We start from the raw sequence: 26,640 nt of genomic DNA, 5'->3' as shown, positions 1-26,640 counted from the left end.
AAGACTCCTATAGGAACCTCTCCATACCAACTGGTGTATGGGAAGGCTGTCATCTGCCCGTGGAACTGGAACATAAAGCCTACTGGGCAACCAGATTCCTAAACCTGGATGCTAAGTTAGCTGGTGAAAAAAGATTACTCTAGCTAAATGAGCTAGATGAATTTAGAATCAGTGCCTTTAAAAATGCAAAAAATTATAAGGAAAAGGCAAAGAAGTGGCATGACAAGAAGTTGTCATCCAGAGTCTTTGAACCAGGACAGAAAGTTCTGCTCTTCAACTCTAGGCTCAGACTATTTCCAGGAAAACTTAAATCCCGCTGGAGGGGTCCGTATGTGATTACAGGAGTATACCATATGGATATGTTGAGCTTCAGGATATTGATTCTGACAAAAAATTCATTGTTAATGGACAGAGAATCAAGCATTATCTTGAGAGCAATTTTGAGCAGGAGTGCTCAAAACTGAGACTTGAGTAATTCTCAGTAAAGGTCCAGCTAAAGACAGTAAAGAAGCGCTTGCTGGGAGGCAACCCAGTCATTAGCAGGTTAATTGTTCTATAAAAGTTTGATATACATTTTTCGAGGTTGATCATTGAAATTGAAGGAATTCACAGAGTTACAGAAGGATTCAGTGTAAAAAGCAGAGAAAAGGAGTTCACTGGCAAGAAAACGCCAGTAAAGGGTACTTTGGGCGTTAAACGCCAGAATGGATACCATTATGGGCGTTTAACGCCGTAAAGGTACCATTTTGGGCGTTAAACGCCAGAATGGGCACCATTCTGGGCGTTTAACGCCAGATTTGCAGCTTCCTGGGCGTTTAGCAAAACGCCCAGTGATAAAGGGGATTTCTGGCGTTTAACGCCAGCCAGGTACCTGGCTGGGCGTTAAACGCCCATTTTGGCCACCAAGTGGGCGTTAAACGCCAGAATGGATACCATTCAGGGCGTTTAACGCCAGAAAGGTAGGGGACGTAGATTTTGTTTTCCACTTCAAATTTTTTCCAAATTTCTTGTTTTGATCCATAATTTTCTGCATAAATACATTACAAACTTTCATCATTCACTCTCAATTTTCAAAAATTAAATAATTTTCTAAATCATTCTTCAAATCTCCTTCAAATCCTTTCCAAATCTTCTTTAAAAACTCAAATATCTTCTCAATTTCTTTCCATATCTTCTCAAATCTCCTTCAAAGTTTTCGAAATCTCTCCCCCTCCCTTATAAATACACGCCATCCCACTCTCCCCACCATTCGAATTTGCTCTCCTCCTCTCTCTCCCCCTTCCTTTCTTTTGCTTGAGGGCAAGCAAACCTCTAAGTTTGGTGTGCTTTTCCGTGATCACTAAGCCAAGATTTATCAATATCATGGCTCCTAAGGGAAAACAAACCAATTTAAGAGGCAAGAAAGAGAATACTCCAAAGAATCTTTGGAATCAAGAGAAGTTCTTAACCAAAGAACATGCAGACCATTACCACAAAATAATGGGTCTGAGGTCAGTGATCCCGAAAGTCAGATTCGATCTGAAAGAAGATGAATATCCAGAGATCCAAGAGTAAATTCGAAACAGAGGATGGGAAGTTCTAACCAACCCTGAGACAAATGTTGGAAGGAACATGGTTCAAGAATTCTACTCAAATCTGTAGCTGACAGATAAGCAGAGAATGACTGGAACTGCTTTTCATACCTACAGAACCATGGTCAGAGGAAGAATTATTTGCTTCCATCTGGACAAAATAAGAGAGGTCTTCAAATTGCCTCAACTGCAAGATGATCCTGAATCCTTTAATAGGAGAATGGTGAGAGCAGACTTTGTAATAACAAAGAAAGCTCAGGAAAATCAAAATGCACACCAATGGCCCTCCAGTACCTTAACAATCCAATAAATAAACTGTGCCAAACAAACCATGGAAGACTATTCCACTACACATGCACAAAGGCTGAGTTCGATGTCCTTATATAATTGGCCAGGTCTAATTTGTATCACAACTATAACACCTATCAGCTTAATGCACTCCAATTTCTTCAGTTTTAGATAACAATGCTACTGTAACACTACTACTGTGTAACTAAAAAAGAATCAAAATCACATAAATCCACAATAATGGGCTATAACACTGCTGCTGTAACTAACAAAGAATCAGAATAAAAAAGTATAATTAGCATAGAACTCATAGAAATCAGAATTAGATCAGAAAGAATTAGTATAAAATACTACGATTAGCATAGAACTCATAAAAATCAGAATCAGAAATTAAATTAGCATAAAAATCATAGAAATCAGAATCAGCATCAGAAATATAAAATATAATTACCCTAACTCCAGAAATTATAACAAATGCTTCAAAAAATCAAAAATCAAAGTAAATAACAACAATTTCACAAAAATCTCAGTATTATGATCCAATTTTATAGTAAAAAGTTAAGAATCCAAACCCTAATTCCAATTTGACAGTAACAGAATCTATTTCTAATTCAAATTTATCAATCAACAAAATCCAAACCCTAAACATAAATCCAATTTCACATTAACATAATCAAAACCCTAAATCTAAAACCAATTCACATAAACAGAATTTAAACCCTAACTCCAGTGTCCCAATTTCATAGCAATTTCATCAATAAAAAATCAACACATGCGTTAAAACCAATTTAATCAATTAACAGAAACATCCAACTTATTATAAGGTGGCCAGCCACAGAGACAGAGCATAGTCGTCATCATCGTTGTTGAGCAAAGGCGACCTAGAGTTGTGGTGGGAAAGGCGTCATCGGCATCGTGTGGAGCAGAGGCGTTGCTGGAGGAAGCTTGTCATCAACGTCACAGATCTGAGGCTTCGTTGCGAAGCAGAGGTGGAGGCAGCGGTGAAGCTAGCAGCAAGCAATGAGCAAAGTAGTGAGAGGAAGAGTGAGCGGCGGCAGTGATGGAAGAAGGTTAGCGATGGCAACGACGGAGGATGGTGAGCGTTGGCAGAGACAGAAGAATGTGAGGGACTTTGATTGAGGACACCGGCGACGCAGTTCGAAGGAAGAAGGAGGAGGTGGGAGGTGTTAGAGAGAGATTGAGTGAGACGACTGTGAGAGAGTGGCTCGTGTGTGCGAGTGAAGTGGGTGAGAGAGAGGCACAGTGTGTGTGGTTTGAGGGATAGGGTTTCAAGAAACTTATACATATATACGAAGGCATTTTTGTAATTTTACAATCTCCCCGGCGGGTAAATCCCCGCGGATACCTGCCCCACCGGGGATTTTTGCCATCCCTACATATGCCTCCCTGGAACTAAGTGGACAACCAATTCAAAAGGTGTCCCAAACCAACTCAAGAGAGGAGATCTCAAACCAATTGCAAGAGGTTGGCTAGACTTCATTGAGCGTTCTATATTGCCCACTAGCAACCGTTCTGAGGTTACCATCACGAGAACAGTGATGATTCATTGCATTATGCTGGGAAAAGAAGTGGAGGTTCATCATCTATTGCTTGTGAGATTTACACAATTGCAAACAAGAATTCCACTGAAGCCAAACTGGCTTACCCAAGCTTAATCTCTTTGCTATGTAAAGATGCTGGGGTGAGGATGGGAGTAGATGAATTCATCCCAATTGAACATCCAATCACCAAAAAGTCAATGGAAGGACAAATGCAAGATAACTCAATCAAAAGGAGGGCGCAGAAGTTCCTCTTTGAGCTTCCTGAAATTGACTACTGGGCCAGCCTAGAAGCATCTGTTGCCAAGCTGCAAGAAACTATGGAACAAATTAAGGAAGAACAACAGAATCAAAACTGCATGCTCTGCAAAAATTGTTGAAGGAACAAGAGAAGCAGGGGCGTGAGCTACAGGAGCTGAAGCACCAGAAGCTCTCCCTTGGAGGGTGAAATACCACACAAGTTGAGGGAGCATCCACTTCTCAAAATCAAGGTTGTTGAGTCCCAACTCTGTGATAACCTCTATCATTAGGAGTCTATTTTAGAGTCATTTATTTTTTTTCTTTGTTTTCTATTACTATTAGCCTTATCTTATATTTATTTTTGAGTCTTGTTCTTAATTTATGATTAATAAAATTTAAGGTTCATGTCTTAAAGCTATGAATGTCTTGTGAATCCATCACCTCTCTTAAATGAAAAATGCTTTAATCACAAAAGAACAAGAAATACAGGATTTCGAATTTATCTCTGAAACTAGTTGAATTAGTTTGATGTGGTGACAATACTTTTTGTTTTCTGAATGAATGCTTGAACAGTGCATCTGTCTTTTGAATTTCTTGATTAAAGAATGTTAAACTTGTTGGCTCTTGAAAGAATGATGAAAAAGGAGAAGTGTTATTGAGGATCTGAAAAATTATCAAATTGATTCTTGAAGCAAGAAAAAGCAGTGAATTCAAAAAAAAATGATCCAAGAGTGTGCTTAAGAACCCTGGACACCTCTAATTGGGGATTCTAACAAAGTTGAGTCACAATCTAAAAAGGGTTCACCCAATTATGTGTCTGTGGCATGTATGTATCCGGTGGTAATACTGGAAGGTAGAGTGCTTTGGGCCACAGCCAAGACTCATAAAGTAGCTATGTTCAAGAATCATCATACTTAACTAGGAGAACCAATAACACTATCTTATATTTTGTTGTAGATCTAGTATTGTTCCTTCTACATTCTTCCAATTCAATAAGAGGTAATTCATAATAAATGTGTCTTCTTTGCTCTTTCATTGTTGATCTCTTGTTTTTGTAGTTATAGATTCCTTTAATTCTTGCATTTAATAATGTTTACTTCTATTGCACTTTATGTGTTTGTTGAAATGTCTCTTTTAGTTTTAGTGTAGATTTTGTTCCTCTTGGCCTAGGTAGAGTAATTAGTGACACTTGAGTTATCTAATTCCTTTGTTGATTGATAATTGGAGAGATTGCTAATTGGTTTGGAGTGCACTAAAGCTAGTCCTTCCTTGGGAGTTAGCTAGAACTTGTGGCTCAAGTCAATTCATCCACTTGACTTTCCTTTATTTAGTAAGGGTTAACTAAGTGGTAGCAATGAACAATTCTCATCACAATTGAGAAGGATAAATAGGATAGGACTTCTAATTTTCATACCTTGCCAAGAGCCTTTTATAGTTGTTAGTTTATTTTCATTGCCATTTACTTTCATGTCTCTTATCCAAAACCCCAAAACAACTCAAACCAATAACAAGACACTTTATTGTAATTCCTAGGGAGAACGACCCGAGGTTTAAATACTTCGGTTATTAATTTTAGGGGTTTGTACTAGTGACAAACAACTTTTTGTGCGAAAGGATTATTGCTTGGTTTAGAAACTATACTTGAAAGGATTTTTGATTGGTTTGGAAACTATACTTGCAACGAGAATTCATTTATGAAATTCTATACCGTCAAAAATCCAATCATCAGTAGGTGGGGATCCTGTGGGGTCGACAGATCCTGAGGTAATCCTGTGGGGTCCACAGATCCTTAGGTGATCTTGTGGGGTCGACAAATCTTGAGGTGTCAAGGATTTCTCATCTCTACACCTTTTCGGCATGTAAAATGCCCTCTGTATGCAATCCTGGCGTGTAACGCCAGACTGGTGCTTGTTTCTAGCGTTAAACACCCAAATATAGCCTGTTTCTGGCGTTTAATGCCAGCTTGGTACTTGTTTTTGGCGTTAAACACCAGACAGATGCTTGTTTCTGGCATTTAAACGCCAGACAGCTCTTCCTCCAGGGTGTGCTTTTTCTTCTGCTATTTTTTATTCTGTTTTTAATTTTTGCAATTGTTTTGTGACTCCACATGATCATAAATATAATAAAACATAAAAGAACAATAGAAATATAGATAAATAAAAATTGGGTTGCCTCCCAATAAGCGCTTCTTTAATGTCAATAGCTTGATAGTGACCTCTCATGGAGCTTCACTGATGTTTAGAGCATGATGATGGCCTCCCAACACCAAACTTAGAGTTTGAATGTGGGGACTTCTCAACACCAAACTTAAAGTTTGGTTGTGGCCTCCCAACATCAAACTTAGAGTTTGATTGTGGGGGCTTTGTTTGACTCTGTATTGAGAGAAGCCTTTCATGCTTCCTCTCCATTGTTGTAGAGGAAGATCCTTGAGCTTTAAACACAAGGTAGTCCCCATTCAATTGAAGGACTAGCTTTCCTCTGTCAACATCAATCACAGCTCCTGCTGTGGCTAGGAAGGGTCTTCCAAGGATAATGCATTCATCCTCATCCTTTCCAGTGTCTAAGATTATGAAATCAGCAGGGATGTAAAGGCCTTTAACCTTCACTAACACGTCCTCTACCAATCCATAAGCTTGTTTTATTGACTTGTCTGCCATCTCTAATGAGATTCTTGCAGCTTGTACCTCAAAGATCCCCAGTTTTTCCATTACAGCGAGTGGCATAAGATTTATACCTGACCCCAGGTCACACAGATCCTTCTCAAAGGTCATGGTGCCTATGGTACAGGGCATTAAGAATTTACCAGGATCTTGTTTCTTTTGAGGTAAAGTTTGTTGAACCCATGTATTTAGTTCACTAATGAGCAAGGGAGGTTCATCTTCCCAAGTCTCATTACCAAACAACTTGGCATTCAGCTTCATGATGGCTCCTAGATATTGAACAACTTGCTCTTCAGTTACATCTTCACCCTCTTCAGAGGAAGAATAGTTCTCAGAGCCCATGAATGGCAGAAGGAAGTTTAAAAGAAAGTTTAATGGAATCTCTATGGTCTCTATATCAGCTTCAGATTCCTTTAGGTCCTCAATAGGGAACTCCTTTCTGTCTGGAGGACGTCCCATGAGGTCTTCCTCATTGGGATTTTTGTCCTCCCCTTCCTCTTTGGATTCGGCCATTTTGATTATATCAATGGCCTTGCACTCTTTTTTTGGATTCTCTTCTATATTGCTTGGGAGAGTACTGGGAGGAGTTTCAGTAACTTTTTTACTCAGCTGGCCCACTTGTGCCTCTAAATTTCTAATGGAGGACCTTGTTTCATTCATGAAACTTAAAGTGGCCTTAGATAGATCAGAGACTATGTTTGCTAAGCTAGAGGGGCTCTGCTTAGAATTCTCTGTCTGTTGCTGAGAAGATGATGGAAAAGGCTTGCTATTGCTAAACCTGTTTCTTCCACCATTATTAAAGCCTTGTTGGGGCTTTTGTTGATCCTTCCATGATAAATTTGGACGATTTCTCCATGAAGGATTATAGGTATTTCTATAGGCTTCACCCATGTAATTCACCTCTGCCATTGCAGGGTTCTCAGGATCATAAACTTCTTCTTCAGAAGATCCTTTTTTAGTACTATTGGACGCATTTTGCCATCCATTCAGACTCTGAGAAATTATGTTGACTTGCTGAGTCAACAATTTATTCTGAGCTAATATGGCATTCAGAGCATCAATTTCAAGAACTCCCTTCCTCTGAGGCATCCCATTATTCACATGATTCCTTTCAGAAGTGTACATAAACTGGTTATTTGCAACCATGTCAATGAGTTCATGAGCTTCTGCAAGCATTTTCTTTAGGTGAATAGATCTACCTACAAAATGGTCCAATGACATCTTAAACAATTTAGATAGACCATCATAGAATATATCCATGATGGTCCATTCTGAAAGCATGTCAGAAGGACACCTTTTGGTCAGTTGCTTGTATCTCTCCCAAGCTTCATAGAGGGATTCACCTTCTTTCTGTCTGAAGGTTTGAACATCTACTCTAAGCTTGCTCAGCTTTTGAGGAGGAAAGAACTTGGCTAAGAAAGCCGTGACCAGCTTATCCCAAGAGTTCAGGCTATCTTTAGGTTGAGAGTCCAACCATATTCTAGCTCTGTCTCTTACAGCAAAAGGGAAAAGCATAAGCCTGTAGACCTTGGGATCAACCCCATTGGTCTTAACAGTATCACAGATTTGTAGGAATTTAGTTAAGAACTGAAAAGGATCTTCTGATGGAAGTCCATAAAACTTGCAATTATGTTGCATCAGAGAAACTAATTGAGGCTTTAGTTCAAAGTTGTTTGCTCCAATGGCAGGAATTGAGATGCTTCTTCCATGTAAGTTAGAATTTGGTGCAGTAAAGTCACCAAGCATCTTCCTAGCATTGTTGTTGTGTTCGGCTGCCATATCCTTTTCCTTTTCAAAAATTTTAGTTAGGTCCTCTCTAAAGTACTGTGCTTTAGCTGCTCTTAGCTTCCTCTTCAAGGTCCTTTCAGGTTCAGGATCAGCTTCAACAAGAATGCCTTTTTCCTTGTTCCTGCTCATATGAGAGAGAAGAAAACAAAGAAAGTATGGAATCCTCTATGTCACAGTATAGAGATTCCTTAATGTGAGTAGAAGAGAAGAATAATAAAGGAGGAAGAATTCGAACACAGAGAGGGAAGAGAAGAGGGTTTGAATTATGAGTAGAAGAGAAGTGTTAGTAAATAAATAAATAAATAGAAGAAGATGAGAGAGACGAGTTTTCGAAAATTAACTAAAATAAAAGAAAAATATTTTTGTTTTTATTTTAAATTAAAGTTAAAATTCGAATTTATAAAAAGGAATAAAATTAAAATTTAAAACAATTAGTTAAATAAAAAGATTTTTGGAAAAGAGGGAGGTGATTTTCGAAAATTAGAGAGAGGAAAGTAGTTAGGTGGTTTTGAAAAAGATAAGAAATAGTAAAACAAACAAAAAATCAATTAGTTAGTTGAAAAAGATTTGAAAATCAATTTTGAAAAGATAAGGAGTTAGAAAAGATTTTTCAAATTGATTTTGAAAAAAGATATGATTGAGATTTGTTTTGGAAAAGATTTGAAAAGGAAACTAAAAAGATTTGATTTTTAAAATTAAAATTGATTACTTGACTAACAAGAAACTAAAAGATATGATTCTAGAATTTAAATATTGAACCTTTCTTAACAAAAAAAGTAACAAACTTCAAATTTTTTAGTCAATCGCATTAATTGTTAGTAAAGTTTTTGAAAATTATGAAATAAAATTAAGAAAAAGATTTTGAAAATCAGTTTTAAAAAATTTTCGAAAATATAAAAGAACAATGAAAAAGATTTAATTTTTGAAAAAGTTTTGAAAAGATAAGATTTTTAAAATTGAAATCTTGACTTGACTAACAAGAAACAACTTATTTTAAAAAAATTTTAACTAAGTCAACCCAAAGATTTCGAAATTTATGAGTAAGATAAGGAAAAGATATTTTTTTATTTTTGAATTTTTAAAGAGGAGAGAGAAAAATACCAATATGACCCAAAACATGAAAATTTTGGATCAAAACCAATGATGCATGCAAGAACACTATGAATGTCAAGATGAACACCAAGAACACTTTGAAGATTATGATGAACATCAAGAACTTATTTTTGAAAAAATTTCAAGAAAAGAAAAACATGCAAGACACCAAACTTAGAGACTTTTCATGTTTAGACACTAACAAACTAAAAATGCATATGAAAAATAAGAAAAGACACACAACAAGAAAATATGAAGATCAAACAAGAAGACTTACCAAGAACAACTTGAAGATCATGAAGAACGTCATGCATGAATTTTTTGAAAATTTTTGAGAAAAAATTAAAACATGCAAGATACCAAACTTAAAAATTGACACTAGACTCAAACAAGAAACACAAAATTTTTTTTTGATTTTATGATTTTATAAATTTTTTTTTGTATTTTTTTTCGAAAATAATTTTTTTTTGGAAAAACAAAAACAAAGAAAAAAATTTTTTGAAAAATTTTTCAAAAGAAAATAAAACAAGAAGAAAATTACCTAATCTGAGCAATAAGATGAACCGTCAGTTGTCCAAACTCAAACAATCCCCGGCAACGGCGCCAAAATTTGATAAGCAAAATTCTGACTCATACTTTTCACAACTCGAACAATTCCTGGCAATGGCTCCAAAAACTTGGTGCACAATACCATGGTTCACACACATTCTTCACAACTTCGCACAACTAACCAGCAAGTGCACTAGGTCGTCCAAGTAATAAACCTTACGTGAGTAAGGGTCGACCCGCGGAGATTGTTGGTATGAAGCAAGCTATGGTCATCTTGTAAATCTCAGTCAGGCGGATTCTAATGGTTATAATGGTTTTCGAATATAAAGATACAGATACTTATGTAATTCATTGGTGGGAATTTCAGATAAGTGCATGAAGATACTGTGTTCCTTCTGAATCTTTGTTTTCTTACTACTTTCATTCAATCATTCTTATTCCTTTCCATGGCAAGCTGTACGTTGGGGGATCACCGTTGTCAATGGCTACCATCCGTCCTCTCAGTGAAAATAGTCCAGGTGCACTGTCACCGCACGACTAATCATCTGTCGGTTCTCGATCATGTAGGAATAGGATTTACTATCCTTTTGCGTCTGTCACTATGCCCTACAGTCGCGAGTTTGAAACTCGTCACAGTCATTCAATCCCTGAATCCTACTCGGAATACCACACACAAGGTTTAGACTTTCCGGATTCTCAAGAATGCTGCAAATGGATTCTAGCTTATACCACGAAGATTCTGATAAAGGAATCTAAGTGATATTCATTCAAGCTTATTTGCATGTAGAACAAAAGTGGTTGTCAGGCACACGTTCATAAGTGAGAATGGTGATGAGTGTCACATAATCATCACATTCATCAGGTTCTTGGGTGCGAATGGATATCTTAGAATAAGAATAAGCGTGAATTGAATAGAAGAACAATAGTACTTTGCATTAATACTCGAGGTACAGCAGAGCTCCACACCTTAATCTATGGTGTGTAGAAACTCTACCGTTGAAAATACATAAGAACTGGAGGTCCAGGCATGGCCGAATGGCCAGCCCCCATAAGAGTGATCAAGAGATCAAAAGATGATCCAAAGATGTAAATACAATAGTAAAAAGTTCTATTTATGCTAAACTTGTTACTAGGGTTTATAGAAATAAGTCTAAGTGCAGAAATCCACTTCCAAGGCCCACTTTGGTGTGTGCTTGGGCTGAGCTTGAGCTTTACACGTGTAGAGGCTTCTCTTGGAGTTAAACGCCATGTTGTAACGTGTTTTTGGCGTTTAACTCTGGTTTGTGACGTGTTTCTGGCGTTTTACTCCAGAATACAGTATGGAGTTGGTGTTGAACGCCAGTTCGCGTTGTCTAAACTCGAATAAAGTATGGACTATTATATATTGTTGGAAAGCCCTGGATGTCTACGTTCCACTACAATTGAGAGCGCGCCATTTGAAGTTCTGTAGCTCCCGAAAACCCATTTCGAGTGTAGGGAGGTCAGAATCCAAGAGCATCTGTAGTCCTTTTTTAGCCTCCTATCAGATTTTTGCTCAGGTCCCTCAATTTCAGCCAGAAAATACCTGAAATCACAGAAAAGCACACAAACTCATAGTAAAGTTCAGAAATGTGAAATTTGTATAAAAACTAATAAAACATCCCTAAAAGTAGCTAGATCCTACTAAAAACTACCTAAAAGCAATGCCAAAAGGTATAAATTATCCACTCATCGACTGCCGGATGCAGCTTGCAATCCAGTCAGATTCTGAGAAATCATATTGACTTGCTGAGTTAATATTTTGTTTTGAGCCAATATGGCATTGATAAACCACTATTTTATGGGTTATCTTGTGCTCAATTTAGTGGTTTTTATCAAATCATTGTGATAGGAAAAATTGTGACTCATACTTTTCACAACTCAAACAATTCCTGGCAACGGCTCCAAAAACTTGGTGCACAATACCATGGTTCACACACATTCTTCACAACTTCGCACAACTAACCAGCAAGTGCACTAGGTCGTCCAAGTAATAAACCTTACGTGAGTAAGGGTCGATCCCACAGAGATTGTTGGTATGAAGCAAGCTATGGTCATCTTGTAAATCTCAGTCAGGCGGATTCTAATGGTTATAATGGTTTTCGAATATAAAGATAAATAAAGCATAAAATAAAGACAGAGATACTTATGTAATTCATTGGTGGGAATTTTAGATAAGCGCATAAAGATACTGTGTTCCTTCTAAATCTCTGCTTTCCTACTGCTTTCATCCAATCATTCTTACTCCTTTCCATGGCAAGCTGTATGTTGGGGGATCACCGTTGTCAATGGCTACCGTCCGTTCTCTCAGTGAAAATGGTCCAGGTGCGCTATCACCGCACGGCTAATCATCTGTCGGTTTTCGATCATGCAGGAATAGGATTTACTATCCTTTTGCGTATGTCACTACGCCCTACAGTCGCGAGTTTGAAGCTCGTCACAGTCATTCAATCCCTGAATCCTACTCGGAATACCACAGACAATGTTTAAACTTTCCAAATTCTCAAGAATGATGCCAATGGATTCTGGCTTATACCACGAAGATTCTGATCAAGGAATCCAAGAGATATTCATTCAAGCTTATTTGCATGTAGAATGAAAGTGGTTGTCAGGCACACATTCATAAGTGAGAATGATGATGAGCGTCACATAATCATCACATTCATCAGGTTCTTGAGTGCGAATGGATATCTTAGAATAAGAATAAGCGTGAATTGAATAGAAGAAAAATAGTACTTTGCATTAATATTCGAGGTACAGCAGAGCTCCACACATAAGTGATAATGGTCCAGGCATGGCCGAATGGCCAGCCCCCATAAGAGTCTAAGATAGCATAAAACTAAACTCAAAGCTCCTAGTACAATAGTGAAAAGTCCTATTTATACTAAACTAGTTACTAGGGTTACAAAGATAAGTAAATGATGCAGAAATCCACTTTCGGGGTCCAATTGATGTGTGCTTAGGCTGAGCATTGAAGCTTTCATGTGTAGAGGCCTTCCTTGGAGTTAAACGCCAAGTTGTAACGTCTTTTTGGCGTTTAACTCTAGTTTGTGACGTGTTTATGGCGTTTTACTCCAGAATACAGCATAGAGCTGGCGTTGAACGCCAGTTTGCATCATTTAAACTCGAATAAAGTTTAAACTATTATATATTTCTGGAAAGCCCTGGATGTCTACTTTCCAACGCAATTGAGAGCGCGCCATTTGGAGTTCTGTAGCTCCAGAAAATCAATTTCGAGTGCAAGGAGGTCAGAATCCAACAGCATCTGTAGTCCTTTTTCAGCCTCCTATCAGATTTTTGCTCAGATCCCTCAATTTCAGTCAGAAAGTACCTAAAATCACAAAAAAACACACAAACTTATAGTAAAGTCCATAAATGTGAATTTTGCATAAAAACTAATAAAAACATCCCTAAAAGTAGCTAGATCCTACTAAAAACTACCTAAAAACAATGCCAAAAATCGTATAAATTATCCGCTCATCACGTTGCCCACTTATTCATATGATTTGCATGGTTTTACAATTTCTTCCTAGTTTTGTTCTGTGATTGAAAGCTTGCTTCCTACAGTCTTTGATTTGTGTATTTTAAGTCTCATTTATACCATTCGATGCCGTGATCCGTGTGTTAAGTGTTCCAGGCTTTATAGGGCAGGAAAGACTTAGAGGATGGAAAGGAAGCTTGCAAAAATGAAAGGAACACAAGAAACTAAGGAGATAACCAGCGAGCATCAATGCGCATGCATGGCTCACGCATGCGCGCGATATGGAGAAATTTGCAGCGATGCGTGCGCGTGCCTAACGCGTACGCGTGGATTGGAGTTCTGCAATATGACGCGAGCGCGTGCTTGACGTGAACACGTGACACGCCAAAATGACCAATGACATGTACGCATGACTGACGTGTACGCGTGACATGCGCGAGCTGCAAAATTAACAAAAAAATGCTGGGGTAATTTCGGGTCGTGTTTTGACCCAGTTTTCGTCCCAGAAACATAGAATAGAGCAAGGGAACATGCAGAGACTCAGCACACATTCTCATTAGCATAGTTTTCGGATTTTGGATCGGAATCTAGAGAGAATCACTCTCCCTATAGGTTTTCTTTACATTCATAGCTTATTAGTTTTATACTTTTGCTTTTGCTTTGCTTTGGATATTGAGAAGATTCATTACCTACGTTGGAGCTTCCTCATTATAGTTTGTTTCTCTATTCCTTTTCTCTTTTATTGCCCATTGACTCTGTTTAGATAAGTATGTTCATGATTTTAGAAGTTATTAATACAAAGAACCATTTTTATTTTTAATTGATTTTTAATTATTGTTTATCATGTCTTCCTTTTATTCCCTTTTTAATCCTGTGAAGTATACGTTCATGATAATGGAGTAGTTCTCTAACTTGATTGGAAGTTGATTAAAAGGAGAACCTTCAGTTGGAATAGTCAAGTGTTAATCCTAATGGATGGTTGATGACTGACAACTCTAGTCTCTAACTCTAATCCTTCCTTAGGAGAGGATTAGGACCTGAGGATATAGTTTGTTAATTAGTTACTTGACTTTCCCAATTAAGGGATGACCAAGTAAGACAACAATCCTTTACAATTACACTTGGGGATTTCCAACAAGGATAAAACTTCCAATTACTCTTCTCCCGGTCAAGGCTTTTATCTGAATTTACTATTATTTATTTCTCTGTTTCTCAAACTCAAAAATTTCTTGGAAAAACTCTGATTAATAAAATAGCACTCTCTCTACAACTCGTTAGGAGACGACCTGGGATTCATACTCCCAGTATTTTATTTCTAAATTTTGTGATGACCCCTTCTAAATTGATACGTGAAATCAACATTGGTTAAGAGCTATACTTGCAACGTTGTTTTCTCTATAAACTCTTGATTGGTGATTTTTCCGCCATGTTAGGCATTCAGAGTATCAACCTCAAGAACTCCTTTCTTCTGAGTCATCCCATTACTCATAAAATTTCTTTCAGAAGTGTACATGAACTGGTTATTTGCAACCACTTCAATGAGTTCCTAAGCTTCTGTAGGGGTTCTCTTTAGATGAAGAGATCTACCAGAAGAGTGGTCCAATGACATCTTGGATAATTCAGACAGACCATCATAGAATATATCCAAGATGTTTCATTCTGAAAGCATGTCAGAAGGACACCTTTTGATCAATTGCTTGTATCTTTCCCAAGCTTCATAAAGGGATTCACCTTTTTTTCTATCTGAAGGTTTGGACATCCACTCTAAGCTTGCTCAGCTTTTGAGGTGGAAAGAATTTGGCCAAGAAAGCAGTGACCAACTTGTCCCAAGAGTTCAGGCTTTCTCTAGGTTGTGAGTCCAACCATATCCTAGCTCTGTCTCTTATAGCAAAAGGGAAAAGCATAAGTCTGTAGACCTTGGGATCAACCTCATTGGTCTTAACAGTATCACGGATCTGCAAGAATTTAGCTAAGAACTGATGAGGATCTTCCGATGGAAGTCCATGAAACTTACAATTCTGCTGCATTAGAGAAACTAATTGAGGCTTAAGCTCAAAGTTGTTTGTTCCAATGGTAGGAATTGAAATGCTTTTTCCATAGAAGTTGGAAGTTGGTGCAATATAGTCACCAAACATTTTCCTTGCATCTCTAGCATTGTTGTTGGGTTTGGCTGCCATGTCTGCTTCTTTTTCGGAATTTTCTGTAAGGTCCTCTCCGGAGTGTTGTGCTTTAGCTTCTCTTAGCTTTCTCTTCAGAGTTCTTTCAGGTTCAGGATCAGCTTCAACAAGAATGTCTTTATCCTTGTTTCTACTCATATGAAAAAGAAGAGAACAAAGAGAGTAGTAGAATCCTCTATGTCACAGTATAGAGATTCCTTTATGTGAGTATAAGAATAGAAGAATAGAAGAATGAGAAGAGAGAGTAGACGAGTAATTCGAACAGAGAGAAGAGGGAGGGGTTCGAATTATGAGTAGAAGAGAAGTGTTAGCAATTAAATAAAATAAATAGAAAGAGATGAGAGAGAGAGTATTCGAATTTTAAGAAGAGGGAAAAGAAAAATATTTTTATTTTATTTAATTAATTAAGTTAGTTTCGAAAATATTAAAAGAAATAAAATAAAATTAGAATTTAAAATAATTAGTTAATTAAAAAATTTAAAAAATTGGTTAGTGATTTTCGAAAATTAGAAGTGGAAAAATAGTTAGATAATTTTGAAAAAGATAAGAAATAGTAAATTTTTAAAATTAAAACAAACAAATCAAGTAATTAGTTGAAAAGGTTTGAAAATCAAATTTTTAAAAGATAAGAAGTTAGAAAAAGATTTTGAAATTAAATTTTGAAAAAGATATGATTGAAATTTATTTTGAAAAAGAAATTAAAAAGATTTGATTTTTGAAATTAAAGTTGATAACTTGACTAACAAGAAACTAAATGATATGATTCTAGAACTTAAAGATTGAACCTTTCTTAACAAGAAAGTAACAAAGTTGAAACTTTTGAATCACAACATTAAATGTTAGCAATAATTTCGAAAATTATGAAATAAAATTAAGAAAAAGATTTTGAAATTTAATTTTAAAAAAAATTTCGAAAAAAAAAAATATAAAAGAAAAATGAAAAAGATTTGATTTTGAAAAATATTTGAAAAGATAGAATTTTTAAATTGAAATTTTGACTTGATTAACAAGAAACAACTAAATTTTAAAAATCTTTGACTATGTCAACCCAAAATTTCGAAATTTATGAGTAAAATAAGGAAAAGATATTATTTTTTATTTTTTTTGGATTAATGAAGAAAGAGAAAAACAACAAAATGACACAAGACAAAAAAATTTAAGATCAAAACAAGAAAAATATGCAAAAATACTTTGAATGTCAAGATGAACACCAAGAACACTTTGAAGATCAAGATGAACATCAACAATATATTTTTGAAAATTTTTAAGAAAAGAAAGACATGCAAGACACCAAACTTAAAAATTTTTAATGTTTAGACACCATAAATTCGAAAATGCACAAGAAAAACAAGAAAAGACACAAAATAAGAAAATTTAAAGATCAAACAACGAAAATAATCAAGAACAACTTGAAGATCAAGAAGAACACAATGCATATATTTTCGAAAATTTTAAGAAAATTAAATTAAAAAAATGCAATTGACACCAAACATAAAATTTGACACTAGACTCAAGCAAGAAACACAAAAAATTTTTGGTTTTCTGATTTTATTAAATTTTTTTTGTATTATATAATTTTTTTTCGAAAACTTTTTGAAAAGAAAATAAAGGTTGAAACAAGAAAGAAGGTTACTTAATCTAAGCAACAATATGAACCCTGCAGTTGTCCAAACTCGAACAATCCCCGGCAACGATGCCAAAAACTTGGTGCACGGAATTGTGATTCACACTTTTTACAACTCCGGTACAACTAACCAGCAAGTGCACTGGGTCGTCCAAGTAATAAAACCTTAATTGAGTAAGGGTCGATCCCACGGAGATTGCCGACTTGAAGCAAGCTATGGTCATCTTGTAAATCTTAGTCAGGCGGATTCAATTGGTTATGAGTTTTGATAATTGAAAGATAAAGCAAACATAAATTAAAATAAAGATACCTATTGTTTTCATCCAATCATGCGTGCTCCCTTCCATGGCAAGCTGTATGTTGGTGGATCACCGTTGTTAATGGCTACCATCCATCCTCTCAGTGAAAATGGTCCAGCTACGGTTTCTGTACGGCTAATCAACTGTTGGATTTCTCGTCTCGGATGAAAAATACAAGGCACAGCTACTGCACGGCTAATCATCTGTCGGTTCTCACTTGTGTCGGAATAGGAACTCTCTATCCTTTTGCACACTGTCACTGCGCCCAGCATTCGTAAGTTTAAAGCTCGTCACAGTCATCCCGTCCCAAATCCTACTCGAAATATCACAGACAAGGTTTAGACTTTTCGGATCTCAGGAATGCTACCAATTGGTTCTAGCCTATACCACAAAGGTTCTAACCTCACGGACTCGGTCCGTGGATCAGAGACCCAAGAGACTATACTCCGGCTGTTGTCCAATGACTACGTTGAATATCATGTAGACTGCTTGTGGTTGTCAGGCACGCAGATCTTGGCTAAGTGAGCAACGAAGATAGTGGGTGATTATCACGAATCACCCCTTCATTCTGACTTAACTGAATTAAGTACGAGAGTATATCTTGGAGAAGAAGTAAGCGTGAATTGAAATAGAAACAATAGTACTTGCATTAATTCATGAAGAACAGCAGAGCTCCACACCTTAATCTATGAGGTGTAGAAACTCCACCGTTGAAAAATACATAAGAGAAAAAGGTCTAGGCATGGCCGAATGGACAGCCTCCCCAAATATGAAAAGTTGCACAAAAGTGATCCCAATATCAAAAGATGATCCAAAGATGAAATACAATAGTAAAAAGTGCTATTTATACTAAACTACTAAGGATTATAGAAAATAAGTAACTAAGTGCATATAGTGCAGAAATCCACTTCCGGGCCCACATGGTGTGTGCTTGGGCTGAGCATTGAGCTTTACACGTGCATAGGCCTTTTCTAGAGTTAAACGCCAACTTGGATGCCAGTTTGGTCGTTTAATTCCAATTCTTGTGCCAGTTTCGGCATTTTACGCCAGAAAAAAGGTCTCTAGTGGGCGTTTAAATGTCAGTTTGGGCCATCAAATCTCGGGCAAAGTATGGACTATTATACATTTCTTAAAAGCCCAAGATGTCTACTTTCCAACAAAATTAAGAGCGCATCAATTGTGCTTCTGTAGCTCCAAAAAATACACTTCGAGTGCAGGAAGGTCAGAATTCAACAGCATCTGCAGTCCTTTCTCAGTCTCTGAATCAGACTTTTGCTTAGGTCCCTCAATTCCAGTCAGAAAATACCTGAAATTACAGAAAAACACACAAACTCATAGTAAAGTCCAGACAAGTGGATTTTTTCAACCATTAAGCAAAATTAGGAAGGAAACACAAAACTGTGTATTTTATTTGAATAAGTGTGAAGGAAGTTGATGAAATCCTCTAAATTACGCACAAAATATACCACAAAATAGTGGCGCATCAAATTTCCCCACACCTAAACCAAGCATATCCTCATGGTTAACATTAAAGACCAAAGAACATAGGAGAAGGAGTTTATTGATATGGAATCTATCTATATGCATGCAACTAATGCAAATGTATCTATCTACTTCGTCAAAGGTAGATCAACTTTCAAGAATATATATATATATGAGCACATAGGGCCAAGATGACTAAACAATTCATGACTCTACCAATTCAAAGCATCAAAGCGGAGTGTATATAATTGCATGAAGAAAGCTCATGAAAGCCGGGAACAAGGAATTGAGCATCAAACCCTTACCAGAAGTGTTTGCACTCTAGTCGCTCAAGTGTTTAAGGTTGATCACTCAATCTTCCTTTAATCATGTTTTTCCCGATTTGTTTGTCATCTAACAATCAATAATTATTGGTATGCGAAATCATAAATCACACTTTTCACAACTCCGCATAGCTGACCAGCAAGTGCACTGGGTCGTTCAAGTAATACCTTACATGAGTAAGGGTCGATCCCACGGAGATTGTCGGCTTGAAGTAAGCTATGGTCAACTTGTAAATCTCAGTCAGGCGGATTCAACTGGTTATAAGGTTATGATAATAAAAAGAGACATAAAACATAAAATAGGATAGAGATACTTATGCAATTCATTGGTGAAAATTTCAGATAAGCGTATGGAGATGCTTTGTTCCCTCTGAGCCTCTGCTTTCCTATTGTCCTCATCCACTCATGCGTACTCCCTTCCAGGGCAAGCTGTATGTTGGTGGATCACCGTTGTCAATGGCTACCATCCGGCCTCTCAGTAAAAACATATCCGCTACGGTTTCCCGTATGGCTAATTAGCTATCGGTTCTTGATCGTGTCGAAATAAGATCCATTGATCCTTTTGCACACTGTCACTGCGCCCAACAGTCATGAGTTTGAAGCTCGTCACAGTCATCCCATCCCAGATTCTACTCGAAATACCACAGACAAGGTTTAGACTTTTCAGATCTCAAGAATGCTGCCAATTGATTCTAGCTTATACCACGAAGACTCTGATCTCACGGAACGGAAGGCTCTTTGTCAGGAGAGGCAACCATGCGTCGTGAACTAGGAGGCCAAGAGATACACACTCAAGCTCTTGCAGATAGAACGGAGGTGGTTTTTAGGCACACGTTCATAAGGGATGATGATGATGAGTGTCACGGATCATCACATCCATCAGGTTGAAGTACGAGTGAATATCTTAGAACAAGAATAAGCATGAATTGAATAGAAAAACAATAGTACTTTGCATTAATTCATGAGGAACAGCAGAGTTCCACACCTTAATTTATGAGATGTAGAAACTCCAACGTTGAAAATACATAAGTGATGAAGGTCTAGGCATGGCCGAATGGCCAGCCCCCAAAACGTGATCAAGAGATCAAAAATGATCCAAAGATAGTCTCAAAAATGATCTAAAGATGTGAATACAATAGTAAAAAGTGCTATTTATACTAAACTAGTAAACTAGGTTTACAAAAAATGAGTAACTAAGTGTAGATAGTGCAGAAATCCACTTCCGATGCCCACTTGGTGTGTGTTTTGGCTGAGCATTGAAGCTTTAATGTTCATAGGCTCTTCTTGGAGTTTAAACGCTAGTTTTGGTGCCAGTTTGGGCGTTTAACTTCTGCTTTGGTGCCAGTTTTGGCGTTTTACGCCAAAAAAGGGTCTTGGGTGGGCCTTTGGACGCTAGTTTGGACCATCAAATCTTGAGCAAAGTATGGACAATTATACATTGCTAAAAAGCCCATGATGTCTACTTTCCAACGCAATTGGAAGCGCGCTAATTGAGCTTCTGTAGCTCCAGAAAATTCACTTCGAGTGCAGAGAGGTCAGAATCCAACAGCATCTTTAGTCCTTTCTCAGCCTCTGAATCAAATTTTTTGCTTAGGTCCCTCAATTTCAGCCAGAAAATACCTGAAATCATAGAAAAATACATAAACTCATAGTAAAGTCCAGAAATGTACCATTTAAGCACAAAAGAATGCAATATTTGAGCACAAATCATAAATTTCTTGTATGAAAGAGCATAGAAAAACATGACATGATGACATGTCATCACAACACCAAACTTAAACCTTGCTTGTCCCCAAACAAGAAAAGAATCATGCAATAAAGATTGACAATCCAAGGTATGAAGATTAGCAACTCAATGTTCATGGTTAGCTAGTTTTCTATGCATGCTACAATCACAAAAGAAATGTAAATGATTGATGCTTCTATCTAGCTCAATTTATGAAATCTTTTTGTTATAATTCTTCCTTGAAACAAGCTTTAGATTTTTTTTTCTTATTAGCTTCTCCTTTTGGATGCTTTGCCCCATGAGTTAATAAAAAAGCTACGATTCTAAATGCTTTGTTTTCAAGTATTACCACTTGATACAGAAACACAACAAGCATTTGAATGAGAGGATTTCATTAAGCTCATTTTTTTTTCTTTTCTTTGACTCTCTAATCATTGATGCTCAGAACCTTGAGCTTTGAGGGAGTGCTTTTGCACTTGAGCCTAGCCTTGACTTCTAAGTGTTTTGTTTTCAAGCATTTGACTTGATACATAAACACCACAAGTACTTAACAAATAAATTGCCATTGGTACTCAGAGCCTTCAGCTTTCTCATTCTTTCCCTTTTTCTTTTCTTGCTCTTTTTTGCTTTTTTCAAGGTTTTCATGATTTCAAAAGATTTCACAAAATGTTCCAGATGAAAAACTTCAATTAAGTAAAATCTAATGCAATTGAGCAACAATTAATCCTACTAGCCTTCCAATACTTGTATGCACATGCTAAATTCTTCTTTAATTCCTTGTTTGTTTATGATCATGATAATTTATTGCTTTGGAATTTACAAAACTCAAGTTGGTAGTCATGATGTCACAGCAAGATGTTACAAATCGAGATTCAAACTATGCTTATTCATACCACACATGCATACAGAGAAGTTAAAGACAATCATGCAAATTAAAATGTTGGAAACAAATGAGAGGAAAAGGAACTTTACAACCTTGTAATTTATCTTCTCTATTGTTGTCATTTTCCTCCTATTCTTCTCCTTCCCATACCAAACTCAGAATGCTTGCTCATCCTCAAGCAACAATTAGAACAGTGGTGATGGGACTAAGATAGATCATGAGTGTCTTACACAATGAAATGTTAGTGGTACATGTGTTTCAAACAAGCAAAATTGAGGATAACAATCAAGGCACAGAGAAACAGAAACATTATGGTTGCAAAAGTAAGAGGGTGTGCATGATACATTGCATAAAAGATAAGTGGCACACCAAACTTAGTGTGACACTTTCACTTGGAATTGATGCAAGTATCTAGTAAACATTGGAACCAAATTTTGTTGCATAGCAACACCAAACTTAGAATTCAACCATATTCAATTTAATTGAACTAAAACTAAACAAAAGAAACTGTTATATATTAAATACAATCACCAAGCCAAGAATCTGTGATGAACGAGGATCTCTTTGTGATGTATTCACAAAAATAGTTAATAACAGAAAGCATTAAAACAAGGAAATGGCCAAAACAAAGAGAAGACTAATATTGTCCAACTAAAAAAAGAGAAAATATCACTGCAAAAAGGGCATTATGATTATCCAGACAAGTGGTGTTGCTGAATGAGTTGCATAGAAAAATAAGTGGTACACCAAACTTAGAATCTTAGTGTGTCACTTCCATGTAAAATTGATGCAATCATTCAAAGGAATTGAAAACAAAGTGTTACATGGCAACACCAAACTTAGAATGTAATCATATGTCAATTTATTGAAATTTAAACAAAGCAAGGAGAAGAAATGTACCTACTGTCTACCTGTTCTTCACTTTTTTCCTCTTCTTCCAATTTGTTAAGAAGAATGACCTAAAGGGGGGAAAGGTTTCAACTATTGTCCCCTTTCTTGGTTTATTCTCAGCAAGCTTCCTTTTGAAATTGGCTTGATTGAGCTTGCTTGTTGGATCAGCGGGAGGATTGTTTGCAATTGACCTTCTCTTGAATGTTGTCCTTGGTATCTTGGTCACAATCCTCTTCTTGGTGCTTTTGTTAATTGCCTTCACTTCTTGGATGTCAAGACATGGTTGCTGTGTGATTTTTGGAGTTTTATCTTCATCCAGAGCCTTCTGAATTGGTTGTTCCATGAGCCTTTCCTTCATGTGATTTTCTGCTTCACTTGAGTTTAGACGTCCTTGATTGTCCTCCTCACTTTTTTGTTCTTCCACTTCCTCTTTTACACTCAACATTTATTTTAATAGCACTTTCATAGAAGAGGTTTGTTGTTCTTCCCATGATTTCTTCATCTCCTCTTCATATCTTTCAATCAGTGTTGAGCATCTTTGGTTTAGGGAGGTTTGTGGGGGTTGTGAGCATTCATGTTCCTTTGTCATATTAAATATCTTTCAGCCACATAATTGATTCTTAGTCATAACAATAGATATTAATCATCTCTATCCATTCATAAACTACTAGCATAAGTAAGAAACTCAATTCAATACACAAGTAAATCATAATAAGAGAAACAACACAATCACAGAGAAGTAGTACAGGCAAACACAATCAAATATGATGCATGTCTGTCCTAAGCAGGCCATGAGCTCACGTGTCGGTTTACACCCTGCAGCCCGACATTACCTAGGAACAAGTCCCAGATATGGTTTCCCTTTGTGTCCTTAGTGCATATGTGTCGATGGTAAGAATACCACTCCTTCGTGACTACCGGAAGTAGGCGCAAAGCCCGACCTCATAATATACGCACAAGGGAAAACAGTGATCCTCAGTTCGTGGGTTATTCCCCGAGATCATTTCACAAACAAAACAGAGATCTTCAATTCGTGGGTTATTCCCCGAGATCAATACACAAACAAAACAGAGATCTTCAATTCGTGGGTTATACCCAAGATCAATACACAGCAAACAATGATCTTCAGTTCGTGGATTATACCCGAGATCAACATACAGCAATTCATGGGTTATTCCCGTAATCAATGATTATCAGTTCGTGGGTTTTTTCCGCATATAAAACAAATAACAATTTATAGGTTTCCCCGAGATCAACGATCATTCAGTTCGTGGGTACTTCCCGAATTTAACCAATTATCAGTTCATAATCTCTACTTTGGCAATCTTGAGTCAAGCCAACCTTAAAACTATTTTTCAATTTAGTTCTCTATTAAAAGACTTAAGAAAATCATTTATTTTAAATTCATTAAACACTTTTCAAAACAAAACCTCTCATTAGAAGTAATCAAATAAAACTCTTTCTCAAGTTTACTAACTTTCCAAAGTCTCAAAAATCATCTCTCTTTACTATTCAAATTCAAATATTATAAATTCATCAAACTTCTATAAAGTAATCCGTTATTTCAAGCTTAAAACATAATTATTTGTATATTGAATCAATCTCAAAACATAGTTTCTTTCTTAAATAATTTAATTTTGAAACATAAACCTTTCTTTGGTAAATCGAATTTAAAATAGACTAATTCTTTTCTTAACTAAATAAAACTTAAATAATCATTTTCCAAATCTAAGTCTTCTAAAATAACTTCTCAAATAAAACCTCAGATTTTATAAAATTTTGGCAGCACCTCCCCTAAAACTCGAACTTAGCCACCCTTACGGGTTCCTTCTTTTCAACATCTTATCAAACCTTTTTCAACAATTATCACAACAGGAGATTTTCAATCAATCAGAAACTCATAATTCGCAATAATCAACAATTAAATCATACTCCGCTATTTCCACATAATCCATCTATCCAACTTCCATCTTATCAATTTATAACTATTTTCAACATATCATAGAATCCTTTCAAAATTAAACTCAATCAACCAGTAACCCCAAAAATCAGCCTTCCATAAATTAAAGTCATTTACTTGTTAACAGTAGCTATTTTATTTTAGAAGTCATATTTCAAGAGAACAACTCGGTAATCAAACTTCAATCTTTTAGCAGTTCTCAAACATAATTCTGATTAATCACAAATCAATATTAGCAAGCATCAAAACCAATTCCAACCAGTCACAATCAATTTCACAGCCATTTTGACATATCAGATTACTAAAATCAAACAACAAACGCTTATTCTCAATAATCAAAATACAGCCAAAACTCAAACCATCATCACAATAATCCCAAACCAAACACAAATCCAACTCAGTTCATCAATTATCAATACGACAACTTTTCAATAGTTAACTCATCAAATTTCAGTGTAACAAGTATTATCAAATGAATTACCATTCACAGCCACATTTCAACCAATTCAGCAATATCACACAAGTCAGAATTTTCAACAAATCCATCAAAATCAGAAAACCAATATCAGTCACAGCATTAACCAAAATTAACCTTGTCAAATTAATTATTCACAATAACAAAACCCAGTGACATTCTCAGCCATAACCTAAACTCAATAAACTAATTGAAACACCAGAATATCATCTCAGTACCAAACTTAATCCAAATTTCACAACCTCAAACCAAGCTTATTCCTATCAATTAATCATATTTATGAATTATTTGCAATTACTCACTAAACCTCATTGGCATTCATAAGTTAAAATTGTTAATTTTGAAATAAATCCCCTACCTAAATTAGTCATAATTGAAGAATTTAAACGCGGTAAACCCAATATTACGAATCCACAGCAGCAGCGGTGCCCCATCAGATCCCAGCACATGCTCTTAGCTTCGGTGGTGACTTAGCAGCAGTCTCCAAATAGAGCCGGCAGCTACCTCTACTAACGGCGGCGGCAAGGTAATTTACAATAATCTCTTTATAAAATATAAACAGTTTCAGGGACAAGCTTCAAAGTAGAAATAAATTGGTAGGACAAGGAAGCAGAAACAGGGGGCAGAGCTTACCAAAACAGTAGTGGTTCTAATGGTGGTTTCCTGGGCAGCTCGAATGTTGGTTCCCGGTGGCAGAGAGCTCCGGCAACTCACAGAACCTAGAGGCAGAGGCAGAACAGGGGATAAAAATGAGCACTGACATGGATGAATTGCTTCAGAACCAGAACAATATCCTCAGCAAGCTCCAACGACTTTCCCGGAGACAGCTACGTTGGCGCGGTGGTTTGGCGACGGCGCTACAGCCCTTGTCGAGCTCCAGCGTCAACAATGGTGATGTCTCTCAGTATTGTCGCGTTCTGTTCGGTGACGGCCAATCCTCCTTCCCAGCGACGGCGTTCGAGCTCCCTTCCTCAGCGGCGGCTGAAGCTTCATCAACGGCGACAAACCCTAGTAGCAGCGGCGGCAGGAATGACTTCAACAGCAGCACCCTGGCGTGATGGTGACGCAGTAGCACTGTGACAGATCGGCGGTGCGACACGGAGGATCCTGTGGAATTAGGGTTTCTCATTCAATTTTGAAATTTAGGTTTAAGAATTAAGATTTAATAACGGATTATAGATAGATTTGAATAAATATTTTGATAAAATTGGAGAATAGAGTAATTTTAAAATCAAGTATACTCTATTAAAAATACTTAAGAACATTATTTATCAACATATTGCCAAATTCAATCAATTATTTCTAATTTAAATTATAAAATAAACAAGTTAATTATATTTTATAAAGTGCAATTTAAATTCAAATATCAATTTTTTAAATTAAATTATATAAATCTATATTATTTTTCTATCATCAGAATATTAATTTCAAATTATAAAATAACTAATAATAACAATTGTACAAAAATAATAATTGAATTAAGGTATTTATAAATATCAATCTAATCACTTCTAATAAAATAATTTCTAGGAGTTTAAATTAATAACATAATTC

General features: G+C 36.4%; 1 long non-coding RNA gene and 1 other non-coding gene across 2 annotated transcripts; one reads left to right on the top strand and one right to left on the bottom strand.

Moving 5' to 3' along the window:
• Positions 1 to 7,593: 7,593 nt before the first annotated feature.
• LOC127742051 (small nucleolar RNA R71) lies at positions 7,594 to 7,701 on the top strand. Its single transcript, XR_008003238.1, has one exon. It is a non-coding gene; the product is annotated as a small nucleolar RNA R71 (small nucleolar RNA).
• A 12,376-nt stretch (positions 7,702 to 20,077) lies between these two features.
• Positions 20,078 to 26,188, bottom strand: LOC107465781 (uncharacterized). The gene is made up of 3 exons (XR_001587496.3): positions 25,720 to 26,188; positions 25,445 to 25,629; positions 20,078 to 23,231 (listed from the first exon to the last, which is right to left on the bottom strand). It is a non-coding gene; the product is annotated as an uncharacterized LOC107465781 (long non-coding RNA).
• Positions 26,189 to 26,640: the final 452 nt, after the last annotated feature.

Source organism: Arachis duranensis, chromosome 9 (assembly GCF_000817695.3).
Source record: "Arachis duranensis cultivar V14167 chromosome 9, aradu.V14167.gnm2.J7QH, whole genome shotgun sequence".
NCBI lineage: Eukaryota > Viridiplantae > Streptophyta > Magnoliopsida > Fabales > Fabaceae > Arachis > Arachis duranensis.
This window is presented reverse-complemented; position numbering and strand designations above follow the sequence as displayed.